Raw genomic sequence first — 17,759 nt, forward strand, 5'->3', positions numbered from 1 at the left:
CATGGGCTTTTGGCCACAAAAAAAGCCCATATCAAATATAAGCTTTGCAAATATTTTCCCCATTCTCTGGGATGTCTTTTCGCTTTCTTGGTGGTGTCCTTTGAAAGCACAAATTTTTAAATTGATGATTCATTTTATCTTTTCTTTTCTTTTGTTGCTCATGCTTTTGGTGTCATATTTAAGAATGCTTTGCCAAATCAAGGTGTTGAATATTTACCCCTGTGTTTTCTCCAAAAAATCTTAGCATTTTAGTTCTTACACTTAGAACTTTAATTCATTTTGAGTTAATTTTCATATGGTGTGAGGTAAGGACCAGTCATTTTTCCACATGTGAATATACAGTTGTCCCAATGCCATTTGTTGAAAAGACAGTTTTTTCATATTGAATATTCCTGGCACCCTTGTCAAAAATCAGTTCACAATAGGTATATAGATTTATTTCCAGATTCTCAATTTTTTTATTGACATATATATATCCTTGTGCCAGCACTACACTGTTTTGATTACAATTTCTCTGTAGTAAGTTTTGAAATTGGGAATTGTGAGACCATATATTTTGTTCTTTGTCTGGATAGTTTTGGCTAGTCTGCATCTCTTACAATTCCATATGAATTGTAGAATCAACTTGTTAAGTTCTAAAAAGAAGTTAGCTGGGATTTTAATAGGGATTGCATTAAATCTGTAGCTAAGTTTAGGAGTACCACCATCTTAAGTGTTTTAAGCCTTCTGCTCCATGATCTATGCTTTAAAGTCTTTGTCACCTATATTTCTGTAGCAGATTTTTTTTTCTATTTGCTCTTGCAAATATGCCTGCCATACCATCTTTTTGTATATGTGTGTATGTGTGTGTGGTGGGGTGTCTTGTTAAATTTTCTTTTTTTAAATTATATACACTCCAAAGAAGACATGGATAGCCAATAGGCACATGAAAAGATGTTTAACATCACTAACTATTAGAGAAATGAAAATCAAAACTACAATGAGGTACCACCTTACACTGGTCCAAATGGCTGTAATTAACAAGTCTACAAATTACACATGCTGGAGAGGGTGTGGAGAAAATGGAACCCTCCTTCACTGTTGGTGGGAATGTAAATTGGTACAACCAGGCAATCTTTTAAAAGTGCAGGAATATTTCATTTAAGTGACACACTTTCTCTCTTCACTGCTATCATTTTAGGAAAATTGATTTATATATTCACCTAGTTTGAGGTGTAAAAAAATATTCTGTGCAGAGTATTGGTTATAAAAATTCTCTGCCATCCAATCTACCCAGAAAATCCTGTATGCAAAAGATACTTTTATGTTGGATTATTAGCTATGCATATGCATAAGCAACCAAAAGTAATAGGTGTCTACCTGCTAATTCACATTGTTTATGCATTTCAGTACTTTCTTGCACATTCGTGTGAGGGTTATACATATATAGGTTACCATAGAAATTAGGTGGAATTTGTATTTAAAATCTGTCGTTCAGTTTATGTTTCATAAATTTTGCTTTTATGTAAGTATTCTACAGGTTTTCCATATTCCCAAACTCCACAATGCTCTCTTATTCCTATGTAAATCTCTCATATATTCTCTTTGTATTGTGCTAGATTTAATAATTTGATGTCATATGCCAATACCTGCAGGAATAAAACTTGAAATTATGACTTTCAAGTAGCTATTGTTCATCCATGAATTTAATATGCAGTTGGGCTTCTCACTTGATTGTAACTCTGAAAGCACTGTAGCATACCCCCTTTTTCCATCAACCTGACACATAAGTGTGAAATTACATGTACTTCTTTTGAGCCTTCCATAGATGGTCTGAAACATATCAGAGAGATCAGAAGGAAAAATCATGATGCTTTGCACATTGTCCAAGATTATGTTGCAACTAATGGCACTGGCAAAGTAGGTGGTCTGGTAATTAAGTAAGAATCAATCCATAGCTTGTGTGTTTGCATACAGTAGTTCTCAATGAGAAATCCTAAGTGGTCATTTGAACTTCTGTGGCAGGGAGCCAAATCCTTCTTTAAAATATGCACAGGTAATCCTCCCTGCCTTCAGCAAGCATAAATCTCATACTGAGTGTAATATTCCCCTCTTTTCTTCTTTGAAGAAATACTACAAACAATAATTTTTATCACCCTAGAAAGCATGCATAAATAGAAAGGATAGATTAAATGATGATGAAGGCCAATTCTCATGTCACATAAAATGAATGTGAAAAAGAAACCAGATGAAATGACTGATGTATCTCTATGCAACTTTATGTTTAAATAATTACATCTCAGTTGCTTAAAATGTTTTTAAATGGTTAAAATTAAATTTAACTGAATTGAAAAGCAGCTCCAAATCTTACATTTAATTTTGGCCTTAAACAACCATGTTGTTGCTGATAAAACATCAACTTAAACTGGAATTCCTACTACATTATCTGAGTAAATACAAGTTACAAAAACCCCTTATGTGCAGGGAGTGGATAAACTCAAGCAAGTTTTGATCTAATCTACAAGTCTTTTGTCTTTTTAAATGTCTGTGACAAAGATCATTTTAACTTCTTGGGTTACTTCTTTCGGCTCTTCTCGTTACCCTTGAGTAACTACTTCAATGAGATAAACAATTTAAGCCTAACCCTTTCAGACACTGGTCTTGTACTTTTCATTGTATATATTGAGCTTCCTTTAGAATGAAATTCAAATTTCAAGTCCAAATGATGTCAAAACAGAGAAATTTAATTTTTGTTATTGATAAAGTGAAAACAAATGAGTGATTAAAATATATTTAGTACTCAGTAGAAATAAAATAATACCTCAAATGTTAGAATTTATATTATAGAAAATATATGTATTATTATTATTTTTTTCTTTTTAGGGCCACACCTGCAGCATATGGAAGTTTCCAGGCTAGGTGCTGAATCAGAGCTGTAGCTACCGGTCTAAACCACAGCCACAGAAATATGGAATCTGACCCACATCAGTGGCCTACGCCACAGCTTGCAATAACGCCAGATCCTTAACCCACTGATTGAGGTCAGGGATAGAACCCACACCCTCATGGACACTATGTCAGGTTCTTAACCCACTTAGCCACAATGGGAATGCCTAAATTTTTGCATTATTGCTTGAAATAAGTAATTGCACAAAATATTGAATGGTTCTATAATAATATAGACATTTAGTTCACAGCATTAGAATCCACTCAATTTTCTGATCTGTGAAATAGGAATAGTGCTAATCCATAAATCTTTGGATCATGGTGAGTAGTAGGCAAGATAATACACAAAGTGCAGTTTTTTCATTTGGAATATTATGTCATGTTCTCTGGTCTTATTAGAAAGAATAACTTATCATTTTAGAATATGTTTAATAGTAAGTCCTCATAGCACTAAATAGGCTGATAAATTTTACTATAATCCTTCAATGCAAAAGCAATTTTGAAATTTACAAAAGAAGCACATGCTACTCTCAAAAGTATATTTTGTGCCATCGGAAGTAGTAGAAGGACTAAAATTTGGTTGAGAATTTTTACATCTATATTCATCAAAGATATTGACCTATAGTTTTCTTTTTTGGTTGTATCTTTGGTTTTGGAATTAGGGTGATGGTGGCATCATAGAATGTCTTTGGGAGTGTTCCTTCTTCTTCACCCTTTTGAAAAAGTTTAAGGAGGATGGGTATCAGTTCCTCTTTGTATGTTTGGTAGAATTCAATTGTGAAGCCATCTGGTCCTGGACTTTTCTGTAGGGAGTGTCTTTATGACATATTCAGTTTCATTTCTAATGATCAGTCTGTTCAGTTGATCTATTTCTTCTTGATTCAGTTTTGGCAGGCTATAAGTCTCTATAAAGTTGTCTATTTCTTTTAGCTTGTCAAATTTGTTGGCATACAATTGTTCATAGTATTCTCTCATAGTTCTTTGTATTTCTGTAGTATCCATTGTGATTTCACCTTTTTCATTTCTTATTTTATTTGGGTTTTTTCTCTCCTCTTCTTGGTGAGCCTAGTCAGAGGTTTGTCAATTTTGTTTACCTTTTCAAAGAACCAGCTCTTTGTTTTATTGATTTTTTTCTATTATTTTTTGAATCTCTATTTTATTGATTTCTTATTTGATCTTTATGATTTCATTCCTTCTGCTGACTTTAGGTTTTGTTTGTTCTTCTTTTTCTAATTTACTTAGATGTTGGGTTAAGATGTCAATTTGAGATTTTTCTTCTTTTTTGAGGAAGGCCTGTATTGCTATGAATTTCCCTCTGAGAACTGCTTTTGTGGAATCCCATAAATTTTGAGTGATTGTGTCTTCATTATCATTTATCTAGAGGTATATTTTTAATTTCCTTCTTGAAAAAGGAAGATGACATTTAAGGTGATTATTGATAGATATGTATTTATTGACATTTTAGACCTTGTTTTCCTTCCTTCACTTTGTTTAATCTCCATGTAGTAAGTTTTTTTTATCATTTCTATTCCTGTGGTTGATTTCTAGTTTCATGTAATTGTGGTCAGAGAAGATACTTGAAATAATTTCTACATTCTTAAATTTGTTGAGGTTAGCTTTGTGCCCCAGTATGTGATCAATTCTTGAGAATATTCCATGTGCACTTGAGAAGAATGTATATTCTGATTTTATGGGATATAATGTCCTGAAAATTTCAATTAAATCTAACTTTTCTATTGTGTCCTTCAGGATCTCTGTTGCCTAATTGATTTTCTGTCTAGAGGATTTGTCAATCTGTCCACTGATGTAAGTGGGGTGTTAAAGTCTCCTACTATGATTGTATTCCCATCAATTTCTCCTTTTATGTCTATTAGTATTTGTTGTAGGTATCTGGGTGCTCCTCTGTTAGGGGAATATATATTGGCAATTGTAATATCCTCTTCTTGAATGGATCTTTAACCATTAAATAGTGTCCTTCTTTGTCTTTCTTAATGGCTTTCGTTTTAAAGTCTATTTTGTCTGATATGAGTATTGCAACTCCTGCTTTCTGGTCTTGTCCATTGGCATGAAATATCTTTTCCCTTCCCCTCATTTTCAATCTATATGTGTCCTTTGCCCTAAGGTGAATTTCTTATAGACAGCAGATTGAAGGTTTTTGCTTTTTTATCCAGTCTGCCACTCTGTATCTTTTGATTGGAGCATTCAGTCCATTGATATTTAAGGTGATTATTGATAGATACATATTTATTGCCATTTTAAACCTTGTTTTCCAGTTGATTCGATGTTTCTCTTTTCTTCTTTTCTTTTTTGGGTTGGATGGTTTCCACTTATTTTATGCTCAAGTGCCTTTCTTTTCTGCTTATGTGAATGTAATGTTCGGTTTTTATTTGTGGTTGCCCTGTTTTTCAAGCATATTAAGTCCTTCTTATATCTGCTTGCTTTTGCCTGGTAGTTATATAGGCTCAAACACATCACTAAAATGAAAAAAAAAATCTATATTATCTTACTTTCCTTCCCCACATTGTATGATTTTGATGTCTTGTCTTTTTCTTTTTCTTTTTTTTTTTAACATCTTCATGTTTAGATCTCAATGCTGGCATATTTTAAGTGACTGCTTTACAATTGTGGTTTCCCTCATCCTAATTCTTTTTTTTCTTTTTCCTCTCTCTCTCTTTTTTTTCTTTATTTAGAGAAGCCCTTTCACTATTTCTTTTAGAATGGGTTTAGTATTGCTGTACTCTTTTAGCTTTTGTTTATTGGAGATATTTGTATATTTGCTATCTCTTTCTTCAGTGTGAGCAGGCCGTTATTCCCAGGATGCTCAGTGTGTTTTCAGGGAGAAGGAGGCAATGAGTAGGCCAGCAGTCAGTGCCTGGTCATTGGGCTCTCAATAGCGGCAAGGCCCTGCAGGAAAGTGGCACAGGCTACTCCTAGTTGCAGGCTCCTGGGAAGTGATAATAAGCTCTAGGCACAACTTCAAGGTGACCAGAGCATTTGGCAGTAGCATCAGCAGGTTGTGTGAGTTCCCAGGGGTGTGAGAGCAATAACAGCTTGTGTTTGATTGCAATGCCTTCCTCTGTGGTGTCCTTTAGGTGAATGTGGCTATAAGCGATTTTTATTCAGATATCTCCAATGGCAGTGGGCCCACACAACCCTGGAATCAGGGATAACTACAGCGGTTTGCCCCTGCCACCTGTAGACCATGCAAGAAGCACCCTGTCCCACTTAGCCCACTCAAGAGGTGCTGCACCAGTTGCTCTTAGTTGTAGGGTCTTGAAAAGGTACAGTGGCCAAGTGTCTGGGCATCACCCAGAGCCTTTGGCAGTGGCAGCTGCAGGGTGGGTGTGTTCCCAGGGGAGTGAGAGCAACACCATATGGTGCTTGGTTGCAATGCCCACTTCTTTTTCTTTTTTGCCAAACCCTGAGGCGACTGGGGTCGCAGCTGGAGCCCACTCACAGGCCCCAGTGGTGGCAAGCCACGCCTCCCTCTGGCCTCTGAGATGACCTCCGCAGTCTGACCCTGCCACCTGTAGATTGTGTAAGAGGCACCACATCACACTTAGCCCCCTGATGCCCTTAGCCCACACAATAGGTGCTTGACCACCAGTAGCCTGCACAAGAAGTGCATAATCTTCCCTAAATGAGAAAGAGGCTTCTCTCCACCCCACCCCCCTAAGCCTGAGGGCATGTGCATGCTCTGGAGCAGGGAGTTTCCTATGGTGGCCTGCCCCTCCTCTTTTCCCCTCCCCAACAAGGAGGGAGGCTTTCCTCTCCTGCAGGTCTGGACCTTCTCCCGGATTCCCTCTGCTGTGGTGTTCCCCTATTTAGCCCATGGCACACTGCTCCTTAGTCAGGCATGCCAGCCCCAGTCCTCTCCCAGGGACTGACCTCCAGAACCCGAGTCTCAGCACCCAGCCCCCACCCAAGCATCTTAGGCTGTGGTGTCTGAGCCGGTGGTTCAGATGGTCTGTGTGGCTCTCACTTTGCTTTGCTATTCTCAGTCCAACTGCTGCATTTTTCTTGGCGGCTTTGAGGTCCTGTGGCTCTCACTCTGCTTTGCTGTTCTCAATCCAGCTGCAACACTTTTCTTGGTGACTTTGAGGTCCCGCCAACTCAGCCAATCTTTCATCAATAAGGTGGCTTCCCAGGAGGTGGGTTCCTTTTCTCCCTCATGGCTCCCTCTTGGCAATGCTAGTCCCGTCCTGATTCCTTTTCTCTCTCTCTCTCTCTCTTTTTTTTTTTTTTTTTTTTGTTATTCCCAGTTATGTCAAGACTTTCTTGCCCTTTTTGGAAGTTTAAGTTCTTCTGCCAGCATTCAGTTGATGTTCTGTGCAAGTTGTTTTACATGTAGATGTAGTTTTTTGATGTGTTTGTGGGAGACAGTGTATGTGACCTCTTACTCCTCCACCAACTTGCTCAAAATTTTACCCATCTGAATCCAACAATATGTCAAAAAGATCATACACCATAACCAGGTGGGATTCATCCCAGGTGCACAAGGATGGTTCAACATATGCAAATCAATCAAAGTCATACACCACATTAACAAAATAAAAGTTAAAAACCACATGATCATTTCAATAGACGCAGAGAAAGCATTTGACAAAGTCCAACATCCATTCATGATGAAAACTCTTACCAAAGAGTGTATATAGGGAACATACTTTAACATAATCAAAGCCATTTATGACAAACCCACAGCAAATATAATACTCAATGGAGAAAAGCAGAAAGCCTTCCCACTAAAATCTGGAACAAGACAAGGATGCCCACTCTCAGCACTGTTATTCAACATAGTACTGTAAATCCTAGCCACAACAGACAAACAAAAGAAATAAAAAGTATCCAAATAGTACCAGAAGAGGGAAAACTGTCACTGTATGAAGATGGCATGATACTATATATAGAAAACCCTAAGGACACAACCCCAAAACTACATGAACTGATCAGTGAAAGCTCCAATGTAGCAGGATAAAATATTACTATTCAGAAATCGTTTGCATTTCTGTATACTACCAATGAAATATTAGAAAAGGAATACAAAAACACCATACCTTTTAAAATTGCACCCCAAAAAATCAAATACCTGGGAATACACCTGACCAGGGAGGTAAAGGATTTCCATGCCGAGAACTATAAAACATTAATCAAGGAAATTAAAGAAGATGGAAAGACATAGAAAGATATTCCATGCTCCTGGGTTGGAAAAATTAATAATGTAAAAATGGCCATACAACCCAAAGCAATCTACAGATTCAATGGAATCCCTATCAAATTACCCAGGACATTTTTCACAGAACTAGAGCAAACAATCCAAAAATGTATATGGAACTACAAAAGACCCAGACCTGCCAAAGCAATTCTGAGGAACAAAAACCAAGCAGGAGGCATAACTCGCCCAGACCGCAGGCAATATGACAAAACCACAGTCATCAAGACAGTGTGGTACTGGTACCAAAACAGACAGACAGACCAATGGAACAGAAGAGAGAACCCAGAAATCGACCCAGACACCTATGGCCAATTAATCTTTGACAAAGGAGGCAAGAACATCAAATGGGAAAAAGACAGTCTTTTCAGCAAGCATTGCTGGGAAACCTGAACAGCTGCATGCAAACCAATGAAACTAGAACACACCCACACACCATGCACAAAAATAAACTCAAAATCGCTGAAAGACTTAGATATAAGATGAGACACCATCAAACCCCTGGAAGAGAACATAGGCAAAACATTCTCTGACATCAACCTTATGAATATTTTCTCAGGTCAGTCTCCCAAAGCAACAGACATCAAAGCAAAAATCAACCAATGGGACCTCATCAAACTGACAAGCTTTTGCACAGCAAAGGACCCCAGCAAGTAAACCAAAAGACAACTTACAGAATGGGAGAAAATAGTCTCAAATGGTGCAAGTGACAAGGGCTTAATCTCTAGAATATACAGGCAACTTATACCACTCAACAGCAAAAAAGCCAACAACCCAAGGGAAAAATGGGCAAAAGACCTGAATAGGCATTTTCCAAGGAAGATGGACAGATGGCCATGAAAAAATGCTCAGCATCACTGATTATTAGAGAAAGGCAAATCAAAACTACCATGAGATGCCACCTCACACCAGTCAGAATGGCCATCATTAATAAATCCACAAATAGCAAATGCTGGAGGGGGTGTGGAGAAAAGAGAACCCTCCTGCACTGTTGGTGGGAATGTAAGCTGGTACAACCTCTGTGGAGATCAGTATGGAGGCATCTTAGAAATCTATAGATAGAACTACCATACAACCCAGCAATGCCACTCTTGGGCATATATCCAGACAAAACTCTCCTTAAAAAAGACACAGGCACCTGCATGTTCATTGCAACTCTGTTCACGATAGCCAAGACATGGAAACAACCCAAATGTCCATTGATGGACAATTGGATTAGGAAGATAGACCCAATGGAATGCTACTCAGCCATAAAAAAAGAACACAAGAATGCCATTTGCAACGACATGGATGGAACTAGAGACTCTCATGTGGAGTGAAGTAAGTCAGAAAAAGAAAGACAAATACTATATGATATCACTCATATCTGGAATCTAATATAGGACACAAATGCACCTTTCCACAGAAAAGAAAACCATGGACTTGGAGAATAGACTTGTGGTTGCCAAGGGGGAGGGGGAGGGAGTGGGGTGGTTGGGGAGCTTGGGGTTAATAGATGCAAACTATTGCCTTTGGAATGGATTAGCAATGAGATCCTGCTGTGTAGCACTCGGAACTATGTCTAGTCACTTATGATGGAGCATGATAATGTGCAGAAATAGAATGTGTACATGTATGTGTAACTAGGTCACCATGCTGTACAGTAGGAAAAAAATTGTATTGGGGAAATAACAATTTAAAAAAAGTAGTAGAAGGGAAACCTTGTCTGAAAATATTTTAAAAGATAGGCAGATGCCAATAAACAGTAATGTCATCTTGTAGTAAAATATAGGCATCTACATTATTTCATCATGCCATATTTTTGCTGCATAAGATTCTCTTATTTTCTATCTGTCTCACCTTCTTTAATGCTTCTCTACTTCTTGCTTCTGCTTTCATTTTGAGAAAATATCTATGCAGTTACCATTATTGAGCTCTACTATGCGCCAGGACAACACTGAGGAACTTATTTTTCCCAGGAAACACTCATACAAAAGTACAATGTGAAAAGTGCAAAACCCATATACATGTAAAAACATATGTGAGTGTGTGCGTGTGGGTGTGGGTGTGTGGGTGTGTGGGTGTGTGTGTTTGTAACAGAAATGAGAGAGCAATCAAATCTGACTGGGAAGGACCAATGCAATGACTTAGCTCTGCTGAGATAATAAAGAACCTCAAATTCAAGTTGGGTCACCATTCAGGAATACAGATGGAAGAAGGCTCCACCTGGAGCATAAAGCCCCACCTTGGCCTTGACAGATGAATAGGCCAGGAAGGCCGCATTACTTCAGCTCACAGTCTATTGGCCAGAACCAGTCGAAGCCTTTCCAACTTCCTTCACCCCCTCCCCATTAACTCCCAATCCATCGCACCATGTCTTAGAAACATGTACAAAAGATTTAATGTTTGGTGAATATTATTCCCTATCACAGAATGCTTCAGATGGGAGATGAAATCTGGGCTTTAAGGATAGAGGGACAAATGGGATTGTGAATAATGACATTATGATCAGGAGAAAGAGTGAAAGTAAAAAGGCAAGAAAACCTAATGGTATGTGATGTAGAAATGCTAATCATTTCCATTATTAGCGGCTGAGACTAATAGTTTTTCTGCCAGTATCTGTTTTTTTTTTCTCTTCTCTTCTCTTCTCTTCTCTTCTCTTCTCTTCTCTTCTCTTCTCTTCTCTTCTCTTCTCTTCTCCTCTCCTCTCCTCTCCTCTCCTCTCCTCTCCTCTCCTCTCCTCTCCTCTTTTCTTCTTTTCTTTTCTGTAGTAACAAAAGCCTTAGCTGAGCCTAGGTCAATCTATCTAAAGAATTCAGGGAGTTCCCATCATGGCTCAGTGATTAACGAATCCTACTAGGAACCACGAGGTTCAATCCCTGGCCTCACTCAGTGTGTTAAGTGTCCAGCCTTGCGGTGAGCTGTGGTGTGGGTCACAGATGCACTGTGGCGTAGGTGGGCGGCTACAGCTCTGATTAGACCCCTAGCCTGGGAACGTCCATGTGCCACAGTTGTGGCCCTAGAAAAAGGCAAAAAGACAAAAAAAAAAAAAAAAAAGAATTCATTGTGTAGCCTCTTTTGCATCTCTCTATCACTGTGGGTAGATCTTATCTATGAAATGTGAGAGAAATGATATATGTAACTTTCTGGAATGTGCATAAAGGGAAGGAATATGTCTTCCTCTTCTCTCTTCCTTCCATCACACTGGCCTACAGATGCTCTAAGAAATCACTTCAGTCACATGTATGAGAACAAACTCTAGCAATAGCAAAGGAAGAAGACAGAAAGGGCAAGAATCCCTGATGTTCAAACTGTCATACCTACCCCAGCTAGTTACCTGAAGGGAGAGAAATAAAATTCCTTCTTGTTTAGGCTATATTCTATTTTTAAGGGGTGAGATGTGTTGGTCAATAAGCAGTCATGCTGCCCTGGGTTGATGCAGAGGCCATGGATTCCTTTTAAGTGTTTTTTCAATAGTGATCACATGGGGGAGTGGATCTGTATAGTGGGTAACTTCAGTTCTCCTTGAGAACACTTCTGTATTTTTGAAAATGATTTTTCTTATGCCAACTTCTTTTATAATCACTTTTTACAGCAAGCAAGCTTATATCCTAATATAGACTCTTCTAGGTAATATCAATTCTGCCTCTCTTTGTGATATCTTTATAGCTATGAGGAGTTTTGCAATGAATATACAATTATACATTTAAAGCTTCAGCTGCAAAAAATAACCCTGCTTTGAGGTTGATTATACTTCCAATTCAAGTTGTGAATATATAGGTTAAGCAGCACATTTTATTTCAAAAGTACTGCAGAGTTTTAGATTCATATGCTGTAGGAATGGCTTGCATACAGTGCAATGGAATAGATGAAACAGAATAATCATCATACCGTAGTAGAACTGTGAATGGCCCTGTTTGAAAACATATCTGTATATCCATGCTAGATGATATGACAGAAAGTGGAAAAATGATATATCACTGGGTAACAAGAAGGAAGGAGTGACCAACAACTAAGGAAAATGAAAAAAAAAAGAAAAAAGGAAAGAAATAAGGGCCTCCTTCCCAGCAATCTTGTATGGCATTTTGCAGGATATGGGTCAAAAATGTCAGAAGAGGTAACTACTGCAGAAGTGGACAAAATCTACTATGTCTCAGAGAGTGGAAGAACAGGAAGTATAGAAATGTCAGGGAACGCAAGTTGGAAATGAGTAGCTGAAACACAAAAACTTCCCATGTATGTGGCCTTTAAGAAAGAATTGACAAACATATAATTGGGAATTCAACATTATGGGGTTAAAGCAGGAGAGTTTTCAACTTCATATACAATCATCAAAGGAATGTCTCTTCAAAATAATTAAATTCGTTAATTGGCTATTGTCAACCTTTTCATATTCTATGAGATTAATTACTAGAGGATTTTGTGAGACTATACATTGATACAAGTACTAAGAATTCTATAGCAATAGTAAAAAAAAGTAAAGTGGTCATATTATAACTGTAAAATTCTTATGTGAGCCATGCCACATAAATTGCTTAACATGGTGATTGATATATAGTAAGTATTCAATAAACTTTAAAAAACAATCCAGGTTATGAACTAGGTTTAAAATTTGAAGAATCAAAGAAAAGAGATATAGAACTGGATTTTTTTTTCATCCAGTTAGACACAAAGTTGATTTGTAGTGCTCTTACCATATATCTGTGAATCAATCTCTCATCTCAATGCACTGTTTTTAATATTTTTTCCACTGGGAAATAATACTTAAATATTATGTTTTTTTTTTCCTAATGGCTGTTTTAAGCCCTCAATTTTTTATTAGCTGCAGATAAAAACATTTTTTAATGATGTTCCAAAGTAAATCATTACATATCAAATTTAAATTTCAAGTTTTTCATGCCACTTCATACTCTTGTCCAATAAAAATTCCACAGAAAAATGTAAAGATGCTCTCAGTCTAGAGGAGCATAATGTGCAATATATCATCTTAAGAAAAGTATGTTTTGTGTCTATTATATTAGAGCACAATATTATGTCAATTTTTAAAAAAATAATGGCAATGTTATAAATGTATTGCATCATTTCTCTTTAGCTTTAATGTTATCCTCCTTAAAATAAGGATAACAAATAATCCTATAATCTCAATCCCATTCCTGTCACTTAGCTGTTACTACTACTACCCACCTACTCACCTGTTAGGTGGTTAGTGCGGGGATAAAATATCCTAATAGATATTTGCCAGTACACTTCATCAATAGATTACAAGCACATTGACACTGATTAAGGACAAAAAACATTCAGATTTTATGTATATAGTTTACACCTATCTCAGAAGCATGTATTTCTCCCTTTTTCACCTCATGTAAAAACAATTCTGTTTCACTCAAATCTTCTCTAGTTTCCTCATCACTTTCCTCCCCCTAAAGTCATGCATTTGCTGCTTTGCTCACATTTCGGATAATTCCACCCCAAGCAATATCATTCATGCAGATAGTTGCATAGCATTTAATTTCCTTTCCTTCTTCCATTGCTCCAATACACAATAGCCAAAACAAACTCTGTTGCCTTTTTGAGCTAAAGAGCAACATTGTAGCATAAAAGATAGTGATATACCTTCATCCTAATGAAGGAAAGCCACATGTTCTGAAATAAAATTAGAATAATAAGGATCCACCAGATCAGTATTCCACAAACCTCAATGAATGTGAGAAGCTCTGAGGAACTTGTTACAAAGCACATCCTTGGGACCTAGCCCAAGTGATTTTGATTTATTCTCTCTGGTTAAATTCTAAAAATCTGTGGTATCAATCATTGCCCTCCACCCTAGTGATTCTGATGTAGATGTTGCAGAAGTCACACTTGAGAAACAATAATGGATTTAAATTTTGTGAACACACAGGTAACTTTACCTCTGCATTCCTAGAAAAACACTTGAAATTTGGTAGACACTCAAAAAAATGTTTGTTCTTGACTTCCCCAATCTTTGCCATCTCAGCAAATGGAAATTTCATCCTACAAGTTGCTCAAGCCCAGTTCTTTAAAGTCATCTCTGATTCATCTCTTTCTTGTGCATTCTGTATCTAGTTCATCAAAAATCCCATCAGCAACAAATTCCTAATCTTATCTCTTCTCACCACATCCACCATCATCACTCCTCTGCAAGATTTTACCATTCCCAGAATTCAGCCTTTTAGCTAGTCTGGCAGGCTGTGGCTGTCCTTTTGCTCCCTATATTCATTTACTATAGCTGCTATAACAAACAGCCATGAAGTTAGTGGTTTCAAGCAATACAAATTTATTCTCTTACATTTCTGGAGGTCAGAAGTCCAAAATTACTCTCATTAGGCTAAATTTAAGTTTTTGGCAGGGCTGGTTCCTTCTGGATGCTCTGGAGGGAGAATTCATCCTTCTAGAGTTCATCTGCATTCCTCGTTATATACCCTCTTCCTCCTTTCACTCCAACTTCCATTGTCACATCACCTACTATTCACTCTGACTTCCTGCCTCTTTCTAATGAGGACTGTGTCCCATTCTGATAATCCAGGACTTTCTCCCTATCTCAAAATCCTTAATTCAATCATGTCTCCAAAATCTTGTTTGCCATATAAAGTGATATTCTCAGGTTCTAGGTATTAGGAAATTGACATCTTTGGAGGAGACCATTTTCAGCCTATGTGCTTCCTTAAAATTTATTCCCATGAGACTTGCCAGAATGAAAAAAATCAGATGATAATAAATTCGAGGCTACAAATCTTCCATTTTCTTGATATTTTATATGACATGAAATATCAAGATTTTATTATAGTCTAAAGACCCTGCATAATCTAACCCTCTATAGTCTCTTCAACATTACCTAACATCACATGTCTTTTATGAAATGTGTTTGAGCCATATTGGCCCCTTTGCTGTTTCTCAAATATGCCAAACACACTTTCATCTCTCGGGTTTTCGTATTTGTTCTTCCCTCTGCCTGGAATGTTCTTCCTTTAGATATTCACATGCTTGGCTTTCTAATTTCATTCAAATTTATGATTAAATATAATCTAATTGCAGGAATTATGTAAGCACTGCATGGAAATATCCCCCCTTACTCTCAATCATCCAACCCTTATCCTGCTCTGTTATTTTTCATAGCACTTTATGTCCATCTGAAATGATTTATATATGTAATCACTTATTGTCGTCCTTCCATTTCAAGAATAGTGTTTCATTGTTAATATTCACTGTTATGTTCCCAGCACTTAGAATAACATCTGACACAGAGATATATTCAAATATTATTTCCTAAATGACTGATGAAAAAAAGTATTGAATTAATGATTTCTAAACCAGTGTCATTAGGCACTTTCCTAAAAATCTGCATGTTCCCTTTGTTATTTTCTCATTCTTTTCTTATTGCACATGAAGCATAAAGATACTTTAATCACCTCTTAACAATAAAAGCAATACCACTTTCTAATGTTTTTATTGCAAACACATATTACAAGGCAGATAGAATGTAATAGACTTCCCTATTGTTGACACCTTCTATATTTTCTATAGGAAAATATATCCCAAAATTAAAAATAAGTGATAATCCAATAAGTTTTTATAATGTCATCCGTTTATAAATTTGTAAGACTATTGGCATATACCTGATTGCAGAAAATATGTACAGTGTATATTTATAGTCTACTCAACTAGCATGTTTGAATTCATGGGAGGTTACTCAAATGAACCAACTGTGTTGAAGTAATGATAATAATATTTAGAATTACTATAACACTTTACCAACATTAATTACTGCTCACACTATCATTGCATTGTCATCTCTCTTTTACAGATTTAGAACCTGAGGGATAAGGAAGTGACTTGCTTAAGTCACTGAGGAACCTGGTGTTTAGATTAGAACTCAGTGATTCCTGGCTCTTAGAATGTGTACTGTTAACACTAGGCCACACTCTTATCTCTTGAGAGAAGATGTGTCAGCATGGAATTGTACTGTCGCAGAGATGTGAAATGGAAGTATTACATATCTATCTAGTGGGAGGGTCTAGGGAAGAATCTACCAGTACTAACAGAGAGGCAAACCACATGACACCACTATATGCAGAAATTCCATTGACTATCTCTGCAAAGTAAAGCTGGGAGAGATAAAAAATAATCTACAGCATTTAGAAAACAAAGCTACCCCTATTCCCTTACAAAAAGTACATTGTGCCTTCTTCATTTGATTTGTCCTCTGATAATATGGATAATTATCTTATAACTCACTCACTTAATTGTTTTGCAAATCCAGAATGTTTAAGCAAAACCTGATCAAGTTTACTCTTTGAATTACTTATTAGATTTTGGTATTTTTTTTACAGCCACTCCTGTGGCACATGGAAGTTCCCAGCCTAGGGGTTGAATGTGGGCTGCAGCTGCCAGCCTACCCCACAGCCACAGGAACTCCAGATCCAAGCTGCATCTGTGAGTTGCACCACAGCTAAGTGCAATGCCAGATCCTTAAGCCCCTGAGCGAGGCCAGGGATCAAACCTCAAACCTGCGTTCTCATGGATACTAGTTGGGTTCATTACCATTGAGCACAATGGGAACTCCCTCATTAGATTTTGCTTACATAGAAAAAGTAGTAGTTTAGCATTCTTTCCCATTAATAGCATGCAAAAACTTAAGGCCTAACTTCAACTATTAAAATTATACACAGGCATGTGATTTTATTAAGCAGTGATTCTTTATACTTTTCCCCTTAGAAGACACCCACACTTCTTTAAAAATAAGCTGGGCAAACACTAACTGTGAATGTGTTTTTGTTTTCTTAATGGAATATCAATGGGAGCTGTACACACAGATCAAGAACTGTACACATATTATTATCTCCAAATAATTAATATTTGTGTATTATTTCCCTTGGGCTGGCTATACATGAATACAGAGGCACTGGTACTACTCATCACAAAATACAATGTTAGCTAGTTCCAGGGGTGCCTTTGTGAATACACCCTGCCAGTGGTTGAAGGGACTAAGGAAGCACCCTGCTGAGTCTCCTCCCGGCCTCCTCAGGGAGTATGTGCTAATTCTAACTTCTATTGGGAAAGCAGCCAAAGGCAGAAGCAAGAAGGACAGAACTGTATTCCTAGAGAGAGTAAGGTGCCAACAGTCAGGAATAGAGAAGAAAAATGTGAATTTTGTAGAGTAAAGGTAACAGAAACAGTGACTTTTTTTTCCATTTTTTCCATTACAGTCAAAGAGGGAAGTCTCCCTCCTGTAACTATTGGACAAGGTAACAGCATCCAGTTGCAGCCTTATGTTTGCACTGTACCCATGAAGTAGAGAAAGGAAATCACTTAAACGATGTAAACCATTGGACAGGGATTGCAATAGATTTATTATCTGGTAGTATCTGTGTCTCAGTTCTACAAGATCTCATCAGTTAGGTGGGCTTTCTGCTTGTTTTTGACCTTGGAAGCTTGCCAATAATTTAGTTTATGTTATTGAGGGGGGAAACTAGCTATTTTAAAAAATAGGAATTATTTCAAAGGATTATTTATATATACAGATATGTGTTGTTAATAGAACAAGGTCTATGAGATATTTGGTTCTTATGAAGAAGGAAAATCAGATGGAAGGTGGGGGAGATGCCTACTTCTAAATGAGCTTTTCAAA

The sequence above is a fragment of the Sus scrofa genome, chromosome 7 (genome assembly GCF_054392235.1).
Source record: "Sus scrofa isolate SSC_HxYL_T2T_F1_AM1 chromosome 7, Sscrofa_HxYL_maternal_Yorkshire_Landrace_v2.0, whole genome shotgun sequence".
NCBI classification, from domain to species: Eukaryota; Metazoa; Chordata; class Mammalia; order Artiodactyla; family Suidae; genus Sus; species Sus scrofa.